At 32.0% G+C, this 20,321-nt stretch overlaps 1 protein-coding gene across 1 annotated transcript in view; it reads right to left on the reverse strand.

Moving 5' to 3' along the window:
- Nucleotides 1-13,938, reverse strand: part of LOC127731088 (uncharacterized) — a 110,847-nt gene extending 96,909 nt beyond the window's left edge. Inside the window, exon 1 of the mRNA XM_052239946.1 lies at nucleotides 13,917-13,938. The gene's annotated coding sequence lies outside the window, so the exon portion shown is untranslated. The remainder of the gene's footprint in view (nucleotides 1-13,916) is intronic.
- Nucleotides 13,939-20,321: the final 6,383 nt, after the last annotated feature.

The raw sequence follows: 20,321 nt of genomic DNA on the forward strand, positions 1-20,321 counted from the left end.
CCCAACATATCGCCATCCTTTATAATCCGCACAAAACATATCTGCAATAAAAACGGGTTTTTTCTTGTTTTTAAATACTGTACAAATATTATCCACTATAATTCAGTTTTTGTCTCGCCTTGACGGAGTCAAAAAGCAAGACATAGGTATGCTGTTTCCGGCGTCGTCGGCGGCGGCGTCAACAATGTATTAGTTTGTGATTAGGTCTAGTTCATGGTGAACCACTAGTGGTAGGTCAATGATATTTGGTATGCAGTTGTATTAGCATTGGCACATCTCATTACCATGGAGATTATTTGGCCCCACCCCTTCAGTCAAGGTCCATTGACTTTGAAACTTTTCATAGTTTACATGTATTAGTTTGTGATTATGTCAATTTATAGAGAACCACTAGTCGTAGGTCAATGATATTTGGTATGCAGTTGTATAAGCATTGGCATATCTCCATGGAGATTATTTGGCTCCGCCCCCTTAGTCATGGTCTATAGCATTTGAAAATTTTGCTAAATTAACATGTATTAGTTTGTGATTAGGTCAGTCAAAGGAGAACCATTAGTGGTAGGCCAATGTTAATTGGTATGCAGTTGTATAAGCATTAGCACATCTCATTTCCATGGAGAATATTTGACCCCGCCCCCTCAGTCATGGTCTATTGACTTTGAAACTTTTGCTTAGTTTACATGTATTAGTTTGTGATTAGATCAGTTTAAGATGAACTGCTAATGTTAAGTCAATGATATTTGGTATGCAAATGTATTGGCATTTGAGAGTATCGTTTCCATGGAGATTATATAGCCCCACCCCTGATCATGGTTCATTGACTTTGAAACTTTTACATAGTTTACAAGTTAATGTTGTATTTAGGTTTGTTTAAAGGGAACGACTTATAATAAGTCACTGGTATTTGGTATGCAGTTGTATTAGCATTGGCACATCTCATTCCATGGAAATTGTTTAGCCATGTACCTTCAGTCATGGTTTATCGACTTTGAATATTTGCATAACTTACATGTTAAAGTATTGCTATTTTAATTTCAACATTTGCATTATCAAAATTACAAAAAGGCGAGACATATCTCTGTGATAACAGTTTATGTTTTGTATTAATCAATTTACCTCTTGATAATTCAAATTAAGACCAGCTACATATTTGTACCCCTGCTTCGATGGACACTTTCGGTGATTTATTCAGGTTCCTATTGATCATACAGCTCTAAACGTGTCTGAATACACATATAATTGTAGCTTTAGAGTTTTGGGATTGAGCGTTGTTGAATAATGTTAATAAAAAAAAGGGCTTCGGACGAGGCGAATTTATATAAAGTGTTATGTATTAGAATACATCGATAAACAACTGTTGTCTCGTAATTAGATTGTAATTTGATGGATCTGCAGTTTTTCATTTAAATTTCCAAATAAGAACTGATAACTATCTTTTTTTTTTATGAATTTCTATAAATAACGACATCCCCCTCTCAATTTTTCGTAGTTTCAAATGTTTCTTAACAGAACTAGGTTTTTAAAAATAATCAAAAATAATTGGTTTTTTGGTTGAAAGTTTGTGACTTAGTCGAATATTTTTTTACCGTTTGAGTTATTACTATTTTTACAGTTACTGGTGGCAATAATTGAATAGAAAATATAAAAAGCGCGAGAAGTCATTTCATGCAGCCTTTGGGTTAGTTTTCTGTGTTTTATTACTAAAACAATAGCCAAACATCGAATTTCTTGTTATTGATTTTTTTTAAATCTATTTATTATAAATTGTTAATTTACAACCTGAAACACGACTATAATTGTTCAATAAAATATTTTTTCTGTGCTGAATTGGTGCAGACCAGAAGTACTAATGGCATGTCTCCTGTTCTTTAATGAAATAGAGTATATACAGTATTATGTCATGTCAATGTCAGAAAAATATCAACTTTTTTGTATGAGACTAAGAAACTGAGTAAGGGCGAGGTTTACCGAGCCCTTCCAATGTTTCGTGCTGAATATAAATAAAAGCAACAGTAGTATACCGCTGTTCGAAATTCATAAATCGATTGAGAAAAAAAACAAATCCGAGTTACAAACTAAAACTGAGGGAAACACATCAAATATAAGAGGAGAACTACGACACAACAGAAACACAACATTAAAATGTAACACACACAGAAACGAACTATAATATAACAATTGCCATTTTCCTGACTTGGTACAGGACATTTTAAGAAACAAATGGTGGGTTGAACCTGGTTTTGTGGCTAGCCAAACCTCCCGCTTTTATGGCAATGTTGAATATAACATTAAAGTGACAACATTACATGACAGGACTACAATACAAATAAATTGGAGAACATAAAGGACAGAGAAACATACGAATAATAGCTAACAAAAGGTACCAGGTTTAAAATTCAATACTCAAGACGCGTAAGTTGATATTTTTCTGACATTTACCTAATATTGTTCTCATTCTGCAGCTAGAAATGGCTAGAATTATAGTAATGAAAATGTTAATACAAAATTAAATCGTATTTTCCATCCCTAAACGAACGACAAATTTAAAGAAAAATGGCATGAAATCGACTTTGCACGACATATCCTTTTGATACTATACAAAGTGTTCTAGCCGCAGTATAAAACAAAAACACCGAAATCCAAGGTAAATTCAAAACGGGAAGTCTACAAAAACCGATAAAATCAAACGTTATCAGCTAACGGAATGAGTGAAAAAACAATAAATAGAGAATTGATACAGGTTAATATGCCACTGAAAGGTCTTCTCTTCTCAATAGAATTAAGACTTAATACAGACAATAGTGCTTCTTACATGTCTTCTGCTTTCTTTAAAATAATAAGGATGGCATTATTTCGAAAAAACTATAAACAAAGCATAGCTATATCATGTTCAGATTTAATAAGGTAAATAATTTGAAATCTATCATAAAAAATCAGTGAAGTATACTTACATGGTATGCAAAGAATTACCAAAACCAATGCACTCAAAGTCTTCTGTAATTAATAAAGAAAAAAATAAGTTCGGTTCAATAAAGTTATTTTTTAGACGAGAATAACGATTTCAGTTTCTTAAATGTGCTAGTATATCGCTATATAAGTGTATTATTTTGAAATCAATGAATCATATTTTAGATTATTTATCATATGAGAATCGTTGTTCTTTAATGGTAAAAAAGATAACGTCGAAAGATATCCCCAACATTTTTGCAGCTACATAAGGGAGTATTTCATTGGAAACAATGAACGCCGTGGGTAGAGGTTAACAGAAGCACTTTTGTTTAGTATGAAGATAATGAATATTTAAATGCTCAGGGTATTTAATATAAAGTTTTAACTTTGTTAGTCACATCCTGTAGATACTTTTCTTTATTTTACTCTATATATACTTTTATTCTGAGCAGGACACGGTTATGTCTGGAAATTTTTTTTAAATTAAATAATGTGAAAATTATACAACACATGCAGATGATAAAAGACTTTGGATACATCAAAATAAACTTGTGTTTCTTACCTTCATTTTTATTCTACAACGCTAAGTATTTGCTCTTCGTTTGACACTTGAAAAGTATTCGTTATCTTACAATATATATTATACTATCAAGTATACCTCCGGAAAACTCAATAAATAGAACAATGCATACAAGCTTGTCAGAATATTTCTATCAAACATAACATGTTGGCTAGACATAAATTTATCAATGATTGTTAACAAGCAGTACTAGATAGGAAAAAAGTCTATATAGTATATAAGATCCATTTTATATAACTGAATTATTTCCATTTTTTATTTCCATAAACTAGCATATCAACTACGAAACTCGAGATCTTCTGGATTTCCTTTTAAATCTAATCCTGCTATAAAACTAAGCAAAACATGATAAAGATTATAAGATTTAATTTACAAATTTCCAATAACCAAAATAGCTGAAGTTGAACATAGCTGCATGACGTATTTAATTTGTGCTGTTTTCAAAAGGCATGTTTTGGCATTTTCGACATATTTAGCGATTGATATGTCATAGACATATACATTTTCACCATTTGACCCAACCGGTTGCATAATAAAGTTTTGGGCAAGGTTATACATTTTTGGAATTTTATCTGAAAATACTATGTTAATGAGCAACTTGTGGTGTGCATCAGATTGGGATAACAGATACTTCCAAGGATCTATGAGAGTACATTCAATCTTAGTCTCCATCCTCTTGCAAAAATATAAAAAAAACAAAAAATTACTTCTCAACCCTTTACACCAGTATATCCAATTATAAACTTAAACAAGGAGTGTTACACGCGGAGCAGGTGCTGCTTACCATTCTTGATCACATGAGTTCGTGTTACTTAGTTTTTAGTTTTCTTTGTGTGGACTATTTCATCTTTCGGTTTTTTCCATTGCGTTATTATTTTGTCTTCGAATAATGCGTTTTAAATGTCTGCTTGGTATCTTTCGCTTCTTTTTTAAAAGACAAATTGAAAGAATTTGTTCTCTTTGTTTATAAAAAAAAGAATGGTCAAAGTCGATACCTATATCTTTTTGTAGAATGGGATGATCAAACTTATAAAAACAAATATCTCTGGTTTAGATAAAATGACCAAGAAAAAAGAAAATAACTCTTAATGAATTGCAAGCGTCCTAAGCGTTTTTCCGGATTTATCTCAATCAGCAGCACTAAAAACCAAACCATATATATTTCAGTAATTGACTTAGTTAGATGATTAATATTTTTATTTACAACATATTTGTTACAGGTTGAATGACGTGTTTTATTTAACAAAAACAGTGTCATAATGGGCTTCCAATGAAGAATAAAAAGAAAAACTAATATTATTCTTTATATAACAGTTACAACGAATTGACTTAGGAACAAAACTATAGGTTTTAAAAAATCTTGATATTTAAGACAAATTGAAATTGAATTAATAGCCCTAGTAAAATAGACTGATTTTAGATATATTATTATACAATATGAGACACTGTTGAACGATGTGTATATTTTATGAACCGATTCAGAACATACAAAACATAAAAACCTGTCAGAATCGCATGAGATCCAATGGAAGCGATTCCGGTTGTGTTTACTGCTAAGCAAGGTGTGCTCTGGCTCTTTACACAAAAATTACTCCAACACAATTGTTAAGAGACCGATTGAATAAGACATTTTATAAGTTATACGGTCACAATCACGAATTGGTTGACCGATTCGATATGTCTGTATCTCATCCCACTTGTGACATGTTGTTTTAAGTCTTAGATCTTTATTAAAAAAATAATATAAAAAATACCGAACTCCAAGGTAAATTCAAAAAGGGGGAAGTCCATCTATCATGCAAAGCTACCAAGTTTATGGTACCAGAATAGTCATATTATCTGTAATTTTGATACCAATTGTGTTCTCTGTCGATTATGTAAGATTGGATTCGCATGGCGGTTGATGCACGCATAGCTGACCTTGTCGACGAACCCAATCTTGCCCCTTTTAGAGGTCGAGCGGTTCCTCTATTTTTGTTTGTTGCGTTGATTTGTCTTCCTAATCGATTCATGGATTTGAACATCAATAAACTACGGTTGCCTACATATATAGCAGGTAGGATCTAAAGCTTTTTAAAAAAAATCTGAATTGAGAACAGTGATGTCACCAAACAAAGACATACATTTATGGGAGGAACTTATAATTATATTTTACGTTGTGGTAGTATTAGTTTTTGAATTTGGTAGTTATATATTTACCTTATTTCTTCAATATTTTTCATTTGATCATAGTAATATTCGTTACCAATTTATGAGATTACATGTAGGAATTTTCTGAAATAAATTCACAACTATATATTAGAAAAACCTGAACGTTTGAGTTGAAAGTATTTTTGGATCAATTTAGACTCGGAATTTTAGATATTGATGTCCATAACCATTTAAACATATAATTATTAATTAGAAAAAAAAAGCGGACAAAACATTACAATTTTCGTAATCATGTTACTTTATACATTCCTAAAATTATAGTATTAATGATTTTTTAAACTAACTACGTACATCATGAATTTACTTGGTAATTTCTCTGGCTTTCCAGTCACTAATTCATAAAGAATGTTAACTGATGTAGGTCGACGAATGTGTTATAAGTAAAAGTGCAATATAAATGCTTTTAAATAAAAAATTAATTAAAAAATACATTTTTTTGCCTTTGACACGCAAACAAGCACACATATAACTGTCATACAAGTTGTAAGTTTAGCTAGCTATAACCAGGTTTAATCCACCTTTTTCTTCTGAAAATGTTTGTTTCAAGTCAAGAATATGACAGTTGAATGTCATTCATTCCGTTGGTTGATAAATTCAAGCTTTTGATTGAGTCTGGTTTTATTGACTTCCCCTTTTTGAATTTACCTTGGTATTTGTGTTATTACTTTTATACGTTTGTTCCGTTTTGGCCACAACCGTGATTTTCCTCGTCAAGTAATAAGAGTTTCTATGTTATACTTCTCGATCGAATGAAGTTTATTTAAAACATTTTCTAAATGATTTAATGTGTCTTTCTTGGCAACCTTAGTGATTTGTTTTGATATTTGCTTTTGCTTAAAGTCAAACTGATTTTATTACAACAATACAACTGAAAGTCATAGTAAACTTTTAGCTGAACATATCAACTATTGTACTTCAAATACGCACTAAAAGAAAGGTTAGAAAATTATAACCTTATAATACAACATAAAACTTCCAACATAAACCTTTTATGTGCCCAATGAATAATAAACTTATACATTTTTCTTCAAGCATTTTTTATAAAAAAAAAAATGGGAAACGTAGATACACATTCCTTGTTTTAGGTCATGAAAAATCTTATTTAGTACAGAACCACACTGATTGCCATTACAAATACACGGACGATAATATCATCAAAATGCTGGACTTTATTATAATTTACAGCATATTTGTCGAATTTGGGGAATTAATATCTCAGCAGACATTCGGTATTCTAATGGGTGTTGATTGTGCATCACTTCTGGCTGATTTGCTTTTGTTCTCAGATGATGCAGAATTCATTCAAAATTTTCTAAAATACAACAAAAAAAGAATCTTGCAAAGTTCTGTCATTTAACTAATAGATATATTGACGATGTGCTATCACTCAATAAACCACATTTCAATGAGTGCTTACATCTCTGTGAGCTTGATATTTAGGATACTACCAAAAGGAGAAGGTCTGTTTATTTCTTGATTTTTTCCTTCATATTGACACGTGACATCTCAACTTTCTAATTGTCAATTGTCAATTTTTCAACAGTAATATACCCTCTTCTCCTTCGTATTGCATTTACATACATCAGTTGATACATTACGCTCTTGTATGTTAAAAATATACGAGCGTCGCTAACAGGGTTGGCTCCTTACAAAAACACTGCTCAAATAGAGAAATGAGGAAAAACGAATGAAATTGGCGCTACATTACTGTCACCATCACGAGTTGGTTTACCGGTACGATATGTCTGTAAAAAAATTTACGAGTGAGACTTTACGCACGCCCAGTATTTCTACGTCCGCCGCACCGCTTAGCGGAGGCGGACAATATTACAGGCATTAGATTAAAATGATATTAGTCAACAACGGAAGCATGTTCAAATAAATTATGCAAAACTTTCTAACCCTGTGCCTAACAGACAATACGTCTTTTTTTTCCAAATACACTGACCATTATCGGACGTCTATTTTAACAGAACTTAACCATACGCAACCCGATTTATCACACAAGACGGCCCGATTTTAGTAAAAATGGAACAGTTTTAGAAAGGAGTAAATGAAGTTTCTACGGAAATTGCATTCTTTGTGCAAACTTTATTCAAAATATTATATACATATACAAAATTTATCATTGAAATGTAAATATTAAGGTGGAGTAAAGAAACAAATTAGTTCAATAAAGATTAATTACACGTATAAGCATTGAACTGTTGATGCAATAAGGAAGAATAAAGATATTGTTTAGTTGCAAGTGAATTGGTTATTTTTTTTTGTTCTGTAATGTTTTTTGATTCTGTTTTGTAATGTTTTTGTTTTTATTGTTTCGTTTCGTTAATAAACTTTGGAAGATGCACCCATAACCTTACCCAACAATTATTTTTTTAGCTAACACTAGAATACATTAATAAATCTAAACGATAAAGTTATATGAGTGGTGAGATATTGAATAATTTTAAAAACTGCCTCCGATTTTAAAAAATCGCCGATAATCAATCAAATTTTGCAATTATTTTGCATGTGCCACAGTTATCAACCATGAAATTTCCATACCTGAGTATTGTACTACTTTTATATTCAAAACAAATTATAATTGAATAAATGTATCTTCCTTTACGACCATAGTATTTATGTTTCCTTGCAGCGACAGGTTGTACTTAGGTTTTATAACAACAAACAAAGATCAATTAAATACACGGTTCACTTTACCTGAACAACCAAAGTGAAGTATATTGAATATATGACATGATATTACATCAGACGGAATCCTTTTCACCGCACTCGAAAATAATCGTCTAACACGTTAAGCCTTCATATATCAGACTTATATATTATATTTATTCATACTTGTTTAAAGTAAAACTTCAGACACAGGCTTGTTACTGCACAACAAAAGAAGTGCTTTGATGTAATATAAGTAATGTTTATACATCGTTTTATTTTCTTTCACTCAGTTATCTTTATTTCAAGATTTTCCCATGATGTTTTTGCATTCCTGCCTATTGAGATGAAACAGATTTATTATCATTTTGTAATCAGTTAAGTGTTAAGTTTATCACATGTACTTATCAGAAGGTTTAATTACATCAGTTCCAATACAAATATACTTGTTTGGTGAATTAGTTATCACATGCGGCATTTGGTTTTCTCTTGTCTTTTGTTTGTTTGACGAGACGATTTTGAAATTATAAAATGTCCTCACCTTAGCAGAAAAACTCTTATTTCACCCGCGTATGGAGTATACATTTCTCAACTCAAACGGTATTCAAGAGCTTTTAGCTGCCACTCAGACTTTGTAAAACATCACCGGGGACGGAGCAAAACATTATTGAGCCTGGGTTTTGTCAAAGAACGTCTCGTCCTTTTTCTCAAAAAGTTCATCGGAAAGCATCAAAACCTAATAGATAGATATTCAGTGTCTAACTCACAAAGTATACACGATGGTCTTGATTTATAGATTATAGGTACTGAAGTTGTTTTTTTTTTATTTTACTTTAGTTTCCAAGTTATTTGTCTTCTAGCTATGATACTTCTTTTGGTAGCATCCCACATCGGGGTTTTTTACCTTTGGTATTACTGGTGCAGGTGGGTCTTGAGGAGATGCAATCAAGACGCAAGAGGGATTTTAAAGTGTTTTTTTTTTCTATTTTGTTTATTCTTGTATTTATATTTTACTTAATTTTTACATCGTCAAGAAAATGTACACTATATACGGTATGTACTATCAACGACAACACCTTTTGTATCGGTGTCTTTGTAAATTTTACTCTCTACTACAACTCCTTTTTTGTTGGCGTCTTTGTTTGAATTTTTTTAGTCAGTTACGTTTTATGCCTGTGATGTATAATTACACAGTTCTGGCTGCTGAATACCCATTTTTGTCAAATTCTTTTATGTCTGTTGCTCACTCAACCTTTTCAATCTAATGTACCTATAAACAACTATCATACAAGGGGGAGGTTTAGTAAGCTATACAACTAGGTTTAACCCACCATTTTCTTCAAAAAATGCCTGTACAAAGTCAGGTAATGGCTTTGGGTGAATGTGTCGTGGTCCATCAGCAACATTACAAAGTTTAATTTCTGTTGACACTTCTGATGCTATTCCTACCTTGTTTGTACCTTTCACAGATATCCTTTTACCTTTATACAAACTGATGGCATCTGATAATTGAATGTCAAAACTGAACTGTTAAGTTATTCACATAATATTGTCAAGCATAATTTTAAAAGAAATATAAACAAAATGTCAATGTTTTTTAAAACAAACCTGAAAGCTGTACTTCAGCGTAAGACTCATATTTACTACATGCAAATGAACGATAAAAATAACTGGTGGACGGAATCTTTTTTCAAGGTCTGTAAACTTCACCTGCATATCATCAAGATTTCAAACATCAATCTGGTTATCATTTGGGATCGATACTTTAATGAATGCAAAATCTACATGTTGGTTTTTTCAGTCTACCGTGGATTCATTATTATTCGTTGGATACCTATTTTCGTTGATTTCGTGGGTACAGGTGAACTACGAAATTAAATGTTCAACGAATGACAAATTTCCTATAGGCTTTATGCAAACTTCGGAGGAACCTCGAATTTAAATATCCACGAACATGTAAGTTTTCCTTAATCCACGAATATTGGTACCAACGAAAATAAATGAATCCACAGTGTTAGTTAAGTGTTGATTTATTGATTTCACCCCATTGATTTTATTTACATTGTTTTCATATGTTCTGATGTTAAACCATATTCCAAAGTTGAAAGGAGGATTGAATACTCATTGGCATGTTTGATTACCCGAATTCAGATTCGACTGATGTGATTTGTTGTCAACAATTGTTTTTCATTCATTGTTATTTGCTTAGCTTAAGTAATTAACAAACATTTTTTTGAACTGCTTCAATATTTTCTAGTGCTGTTACCCGATAATATTTTTAAGTATCATCGTTCTTCATTCTATGGTGTACACTGACCTCATTGACATTCTTACCACACTCTTATTATGATATTTTGGTCACATAACTTCCTAACTTGTCTACCTATACATACCTGGATTTCAAATGTTTAGGGTTAGGCGTCCTTGGTGTTGTGAAGGTTAATATAGAAAAGCTCTTCGGACACATGGAATTGATAAAGTGTTATTTATACTTGATATGTTGTGTGCTCCTACTCTTTAATTTAATTCATTTAATTATAAGACATAATACATACATGAGTGGCATTGATAATTTTGCTGTTATTCGCGTTCTGCCATCAAACATACATTCCACCAGATTTGCCATCAATTAAAGTCCACTCGTATTCTTCAATTGCATCAAAAGCCTCTGGTATATCTTCAAGATCGGGATCGTACATTCTTGCACATGTAACACTCAGCTATAAACAGAGGGAAAATACAAAAGTAAAGACCGTTTATTTTTGCGCTGTAAAAAAAGTCGAGGTTTATAATGATTGTTTTACGTATTCGTTTTTATTCTGTAGTTAGTCACCACTTCGGTGTTAACATGTATATCAATTATATGGTCATTTTTATATTTTATAGATTTACTGTTTGCAAAAATATGAATTATTCTATATACTAAATATTTTCTTATCTAAGGCAGATAACCTAGCCGTATTTGGCACAACTTTTTGGAATTTTGGGTCATCAATGCTTTTCATCTTTAGGCCTGACACCTTTGATAACTATTAGCTTGTCGTAATGTTCTATTGTATTGTTTATTTGTGTGTTTCTCTGTCCTGTATGTTCTTCCATTTATTTGTATTGTAGTCCTGTCATGTAATGTTGTCATTTTAGTGTTATATTAAAGCGGGAGGTTTGGCTAGCCACAAAACTAGGTTCAACACACCATATTTTCTTAAAATGTCCTGTACCAAGTCAGGAAAATGGCCATTGTTATCTTATAGTTCGTTTCTGTGTGTGTTGCATTTTAGTGTTTCTGTTGTGTCTTTGTTCTCCACTTATATTTGATGTGTTTCCCTCAGTTTTAGTTTGAACCCGGATTTGTTCTTTCCCAATCGATTTATGACTTTCGAACAGCGGTATACTACTGTTGCCTTTATTTACCAGCACTGAAAAACGGTTTATTTAATAACAATAACGGAATAAATTTCTTCCGAAATGCGCGAGGCCGAAAAAAAGATTGATAGCATGTAGACCTGAAAGGACAATAACTATAGCCACAGCCGGACATGAAATCAAAGCTTTGCATGAGGGAGATATCTTCTTTATTTTAAAATAGTTTCCCAAATTTTTAAACATCAAATTTTGATAACACAATATCCGTATCTTAATGCCAGTACCAAAGTACTAGCTACTGGGCTGGTGATATCATCGGGGACTAACATTTCTTTCAATCAGCATTCCTATTGTTTATGAATTCAGGACACCAATTGGAATATTGTATCAACTAATAAATATTTACAAAATATGCATGTGCTGCTAAATTCTCAAAGCCATGCAATATGAAAGTTCCAATTGGAATTTTTGGAGTAGTCTTTTTTTTTTTGTCTTGAGTCGAGTTTAGATATATAATCTTAAACATGTCGATAAATAACCATTTACCACTGCAGTATTGGCATCCTCGTGGATTGATAGTTTAACACCTTTATTACTGACTCACTGGTAATTGATAGATTTGTATGCTTATCCTACTGTGCAATATTCTTAATGTACTTCGGACTTTATTGATTTCTCACTGATTTTTCACAGGCAATGGATTTGTGTGAATCTTCGTTTTCAAATGGCGTAATTTTATATCAAACTTCTCACGTAGCATTTGAAAAGAAAAACGTGTGCCAAGGCTCCATGTTGAAGACCGTACTTTGACCTATAATTGCTTACTTTTTATACATTGTGACTTAGATGGAGAGATGTCGCAATGGTACTTATACACCATCTTCTTATTTATAGTTAATATTCTTTTAAAAATGTAGAAGTATTATACTACCTTATGTGTCTCTAACGTTACTGATAGTCCACCTGTCACTGGTGTATTAGGTATGATAGTTACTCCATTGCTGTATATGATTGGAAAACATATATCATCAACACAAAGCTTCACCTTTATCATGTTTATTCTGTAAGTCAGACCTGGTTCTAGATTCAAATATCCGATTGTCATTCTATGATGGTTTCACATGTAAGTAAAATCAAGAAATTCAGTCCAGTAGTCTAAGAAAATATAAGTAGTGCAATGATGCGTTATAATTGCAGCGATAAATCAGAACGAAGTGATCAAAATATAAGAATATGCCAACTGAATTTATCTTAACTCTAACCTTACACAACTTATATTCTTGGTACTAAAACGAGAGAGGCGAAATATACAAAACGGTTACATAAAATCACAGGTCGAAGACAATTTGACAACGCCATAGCAAAAAAACAACAAAACAAAAACGAAAACCGCGAAAAGATAAAACAACAGCCTAAAAAACAAACGATTAAAAAACTAGTAATTTATTATATTATTTACTTTACCATAGAAACACACACTGTACTTTTGTCACTTTGGTAACAGCTGAAACAACTATAATCACTTTAATTACCTTTTAAGCAGATACTATTTGTTACACTTTATGATAGCAAATAATAGATTATAGTCGCTTCGATTATCATAGTAATAAGAAGTATATTGCCGTAATTCACATATCTATGTCGATATCTAGGTACATATATATAATGTTAAGTTCATAATTATATAAGCAGCATCAATTTATACAGTTTCTTATGAAAATGCATCTAAAAAAGTGTCTCTTCTTATTAACAAGTTAACTGATGATCAATATGTAAATCGAAATGTTGTATTTTGTAATGTGTTGATAACATGAATACATTTCATAAATAAACAGTAAGATAACCAGGTAATCTTTTGTCCTCATCCTTCTCTTTCCCTTAATAAGAGCGGTCTTTTAATTTTTTTTTTAGAAAAATAGGATGAATTTAACTATAGTTTTTGCTTTATATAATGAAGGAATATATATACCAGACATCGATATAAAAGAATTTGCTCATGTATTTATCTCTGGAAAAGACTCCGTATGCAATATGTTTCATAAAATATAATTCAAATCAGAAGAAGATGGTCAAATAATAATTATCTAAACGAACTTGCAATAGAAACCAATGAGAGACCATATTTCTCTTCAAGAAATCTCTGCATTTTAATTTATACCTCCAACTGGAGACTTCTCATCAACTCCCCAATATGCGTTTTGTACAAACGTATTTGATGTCGATTGAATGCTCCAATAAGCTTCCAGCATTGTTGTCGAAGATTGAAAGTCAATATCTTCTTCACACTAAGGAACTGAATTCTAAAACGATTATTTGAATAAAAGATGTGAACCATATCTTAGGATTAATATGTCCTAACATTTTATACGTAAAAATAAATGAAATATACTTTCGAAGAACTATTAGTTACTATAGTTCAAACTTCTTCAAAAAAGCCATTTTTGACCAGCATAGCTCATTCACAAAATTTTAGTGCAGTGTTGTTATTTTTTTTTTTTCAATATGAACTAAACAATCTGCATTGCATATAATTGTATTTTTGTCCACAAAAAAGTGTGAAAACTGACCATAGAGTTTAAAACTTACCAATATGTGATGACTGCTTTGGAGAGTCAATTTGTCTAAAATGAAAATTAACTATCTATGTTTACACCATACATTAAAAAGAGTGTATTGGAACTACCATTATCCAATACTTTACACAAGATTACATTAATTTGAACGAATTTAAAGCCAGAATTACAAATATACTAATATTTGACATCACTTAACATGTATGAAAATAGATAAGTAAGTGTGTATTTTAATTCTGTCACTTTTTTTTAGTTTGGATTTATTTGGTCAATCTTGTTTTTGTTTAAGCTGTTGCGTTTTTTCTTTTTACCTTTTTTCTTTAATTAATTTTGATTGCTGTTTGTTCTTCTACGGCTGTCGATTTTTTTATTTCACCATGGTATCTTCTAAATTCTTTTTTACTCTTTTCCTCGAATTTGACAGTACCAAATGAAAGCAATTTACAATCAGTTACCATTTAATTTCATCAGCAACACGACGGGGTCACATGTAAAGCAGGAAATTCCAACCGTTCCAGAGAACCCGAGTTCACTTTAGTTTTTGGTGAGGTGCGTGTTCCTTAATCATTAGTTTTCTGTTGTAGTTTTAGTTATTGTTGTTTATCTTTCTGTATGTTTTTCTATTCCTTTAAACGTTCAATTGCATTTTGTATGGTCAAGACCTTTTTTTTTTTGTATTTCAAATACCTGAACAATTGAATCCATCCTTAATGATGATTCCTATGAGCGGTGTTGATGTATCAAAAATAGTAACTCCATCTGATGATATGACAACAGATCCTTTTATTGATATTGCTTCGACACTTCTATAGTAAGTCTGTAATAAATATAATTAGTTCTAAATTTTGTTTAGGTATGAAATGAATCTATAGTAGAAAAACAGAGGCTATGGGGTCGCATGCATTAGTACGCAATATCTATTTTTTTTCAATTAAAATCGTACCATGTAGGTCTTCACTTCCAACTTTGATAAGAACCTTTTCAAGAACTGTAAATAAATTGATGTGATTGGGAAATGACCGAGAGCTTCTGATAATAAGTTTTAGTTATAACTGAAGTATTTCCGAAAATGATTTCGGAATCAGAACTATGTTCAACCGTATTATAAACTCATATATCACATGAAACCTGTAAAATATCGAATCAATGAATTTTATACAAATGTAAAGGGGTAGAAATATCAAAACATTACCTCCGATCGTTTAAACAATAAATTGTCAAATGTGTAACTAGCTGAAGATGCATCTACTACATTTGTCTCGGCAATATCACACCTTTTTGGAATGGTACCGACACACAGTTTATATTCTAAAAGTAGATGGGGATGATAAAATCCTCTCCAAGCTAATGAAAATGTATCAACAACATCTGTAAAGTCTATATCATGTGTCTCCTAAAAAGATATAAGCATGCTATTATAGTATTTTGTCGTACAACACGTTGTTTTTAATAGACATTCTTCAGGTCTAAGAATACATATTTTGGAAAACAAAATTTTAAAAGCTTCAATTGGTTGATGAATTGATTGATATGTACTCAATCCCACTTTCAGCACTCTGAACTATATCGTTGTGGCCACTTTTTATTGGCTTAGGAAGCCAGATTACCCAGAGAGAACCACTGTCCTTCGGATGGAAAACTTGCAATCCTAGTCAAATGCGATCAGAGTTGAACGCATCTTCCATGCTAAAAAGAATGTGTCACACCCCTATATTTTTTTATAAATCTTATCTTGCTGGTAATATTCGCTTTCTAAAGTTTCTATCTATCAGTTATAGTGTTTAAGGTATAAAGTTAACACGCAAAACCATGGTAAAAAAAGCCATTCCAGGACACGAACTATAATAAGAAGTCGACTGATAGTTTCGGCCATTTGAATTATTTGTAGATCTTGTATTACTGATCATTTTTTCTATTTCACGTTTCTCTCTATCTATTCTTATGTTCAAGATAATAGGCAAACACGAAAAAGAAAGGTAAATGTCGTCATTCAAAGGCAATAACTCTTATTAAAATTTTATTTTTAAAGTATATAGACAGTAAGTAGATCTCAACATTATGAACTTTTCAGCCCCAGTCCATTTGTTCGTACATATCGGTGGTTTTGACTGGTGACAGCTTTTCCTGAACGACAGTGGACTAAAATCTAAGATATCCGTTCCATATTTAAGACGACCTGCAATGAAATATCAAAAGTCTACTACATGTATCGCATTACCCATAAAACATTGTTTCCTATTAACAAAATATAAAAACTATCAGGAAAAATATACTATTCTTGTCGCATTTTTCTAGTTTGATTTCGTTGATTTTTATGTTTTGCTTTCTGCAATGGCGTTGTAAGTTTACATTGCAATATTTGGTTTTGTATATCCTTTGATATCTTCGGCCTCTTTTTAAAATCATTTTCCGTAAGATCATAAAACTGTTTAACCATCTCCTTACACGTTCTAAGTATCAAGTTTTCGTGGAAGCAAAAAATGCAAAAACGACAAAATGTGAACCGCTGTTTTTAAAATTTGAAGTTTGGTGCTAGTTTGGAATAAATTAATATATTTAATTTTCATGAAAACATTATTTTGCAAAATAACACAATTATTCTATACTCATATGCATTTAAAAAAAAAACATACTACTAAAAATAACTTGGATATAAATTAAGGCAATGTTGTCTAGGTAATTCCTGGAAGATAAAGTTTTGTAAGTCATCTTTCACAAAAAAAAAGAAAACAAAAAGAAAACCCAAAAAAAAACGATTGGTCATTTTTAAGAACAAAAGACATTTCATTTGTATGAATTATGAATTTATTCTTTATTCATTCAAACCTTTACGAACTTGACTGTGAACGGAAACGAATAATGTCATTGTTTAATAATAAAAATAAAAATCTATATAAATTCCCATATCCACGTATTAACAACTGCCTATTGCATTTGTATGTTTAATTATTTCAACTGATAAAACGGTATAGAATTATCTGTATTGCATAGTCATAGATATAAGAAGATGTGGTATGAGTCAATGAGACAACCCTCCATCCAAGTCAAAATTTATAAAAGTAAACCATTATAGGTCAAAGTACGGTCTTCAACACGGAGCCTTGGCTCACACCGAACAGCAAGCTACAAAGGGCCCCAAAAATTATGTTCATACTATAGAGTCTATAGTATTATACACATTGAATATATTCGTATCATTATGTTAACTGCTAAGACTGTTCAGAATTATACCTATTGCATATTCATATGTCATTGGATATGGATCTTCTTCATCGACAAATAATATTCCGGACCAATTAGCAACCACCACGTCATTTTCTAACTTACCGTTTTTTCGACCGTTGTTAACTCTTGGAGATGATGTATCAATGATGATTGGTCCTATACTCTGTAATATTAGGTACGTAATATATGATTCCATGTACAAAGAACGATCTTACAAAATGAAATTCATGCCGTTTTGATGATTTCTCATTAGATAGTCATAGCTGTTAACCTATAAATTGTCACATGTGTAAGGCGCATTAATAAATAAAATGTTATTCTTTTTTTTCATTTTTTAAGTTGTTAGTCAATGATTAACGCAAACGATCGTGAAAATAGAATTGAAATTGACGACAACAAATGGTATGATTGTTTATCTTAAAATATTTGAACTAATATTAAAACCTCATTTACTTTGATTTTCATCTAACCAATAAAATAAGCGACTTTCCAGCATTCCCTCAACGCCAGCCTTACTTATAGCCTTTATTATAACATAAAATAATTTTCCTTCATCAAGATCTGAAATGATTGTGGTGTTTTGTAGACTGGAACGGTACTTTGTCCGGAGCTGCACTGCTCTTTGTTGTTGAAAGGCCGACTTCATAATCATATACTAGAACATCATCAATACCAGACTTCCAACTGATAAGTAGCTACAAAATTTTGAATGAATGGAATATTCGAAAATGGAGATACAAAACTTGTCAAATTCTCAAAAACCCTTAGCAATTTGTTAGTTCGTTTGGAAATGACAATAATCGAGACCTCTAAAGACATTTCCGGTAACCAAATAACCATCTTTTTTTATTGCTTATCTTATTTTAGTGAGTACAACTCTTCACATGAGACCAAATGACACTGCAGAAATTAACAACTATAGATCACTATACGGCCTTCAACAATGAGCAAAGCCCATACCGCATACTCAGCTTTAAAAGGCCCCGAAATGACAAATGTAAAACAATTCAAACGAGAAAACTAACGGCCTAATTAATGTACAAAAAAATGAACGAAAAACAAATATGTAACACAGTAACAAACGACAACCACTGAATTACAGGCTCCTGACTTGGGACAGGCACATACATACAGAATGTGGCGGGGTTGAACATGTTAGCGGGATCCCAACCCTCTCCCTAACCTGGGACAGTGGTGTAACAGTACAACATAAGAACGAACTATTATAATCAGTTGAAAAGGCTTAACTCGTCAGATTGATACAAATAGAAATACATCTAACAAAAGTGGACGTGGCCTGGTACTTGTACATCCCAACAACAAGGTCCTATTTAGTCATAAAGCTACTATTTAGCTATAAAGCTCCTCAAGTGACGAAGTCTTTATCGTTCCTTGTCTTCAATATGTTTTGTCTTGAACATTCCAGATGAATGTAAATCAGATGAAGCGCTAAGGACGAACCAATTATTTTTGATGGTATATTCATTTTCTAGCATTGGGTTTACACTTTCACAAAAACTGCTCCATCAGAGTTACGAGAAAGAACGAATAAAATCGACACTATATTTGTTTTACGGTCACCATACATCAGGAATTAGTTGGTTTGGTGTCTCAACTCACTAGCGACATGTTTTCGCGGTCTTAGATCTTAGAATACCAGTATAGACGTATGATCTGTACACAGAATTTCACTGACTCTGTCCTATTCTAACTTGGCTGATTGTGAATTCGTCTGGCAGGGTGAAGCACTTATAGCCGGAGAACCCTGTCAACGTACCCAGTCTCGCTCAGTTTAACTTCATGTGATCCCTTTAGTTTCTGTTTGTTCCCTTGATTTGTCTCTTCCTAATCGATTCAAGAACATCGGTAAACTACTGTAGCCTTTATTTGACACCGGAACTTGTAGACTACTAGTCTTCGAGGGTATTATCAGCTCTGTAGATAATGTTTTGGTACTTAAATGTATTCTTTTTCCGCTTCCCGTTCGGGAATTTTAAATATTATTAAGAAACAAAGGTTCCAACTACCTCAATCAGTTTGACTTCTGGTGAAAGTACTTGAATTTTCATTTTAAGTCCCATTTTATCACAAAGCTACATACGCCTAAAAGTTTAAATTCGCCCTGTGCTTCTTATTTTTGGCTTGGACTTTTCTTATTAAGGCTCATCGAGAAAAAAAAACATCGTATGCACACGAATTATAAGGAAATTAGGGGAAGCAATTCATCTTAGGACGTATCCGATAAGGGTAATACAGTTTGAAAACTAAAGAGATTTATTTTGGAAAGCGAAATATAATTTGACACTGCTTGTATTGTGTGGATGGCTTGCAGTGAAATTACAATGTCTGATATAACTCGTTTCATTTGGCTAGCCATACAGCCAGGTTCAACCAACCATTTTTTTCTTAAAATGTCCTTTACCAAGTCAGGAATATGGCAGTTCTTGTCAAATTGTCCATTTCTATGTATGTTTGCGTTTGTTTTTTGTTGCAGTTCAGTGTTTCTGTTGTTCCGTTGATTTCCTCTTATAGTTGATGTGTTTAACCTAGATTTCAGTAACTGCAAGGATTCTTAATTTTGGACCTTGTGTCTTTTGTGTTTATTTTTGTGCTTTTTATTGATCTGATGAGTTTTCAATCGATGTTTATAGTGTGTGCTTATGTTGTGCTGTTACACCAGAATCGAGCTAAGTTTAAGGTTTGTGCTTCCGCAAACTTGTATAAACTCGCCACATTTTGTTTGTTGCTGTCCAAAGTCATCTGTA

Source organism: Mytilus californianus, unplaced genomic scaffold (genome assembly GCF_021869535.1).
Source record: "Mytilus californianus isolate M0D057914Y unplaced genomic scaffold, xbMytCali1.0.p SCAF_2, whole genome shotgun sequence".
In the NCBI taxonomy this organism is placed as follows: domain Eukaryota; kingdom Metazoa; phylum Mollusca; class Bivalvia; order Mytilida; family Mytilidae; genus Mytilus; species Mytilus californianus.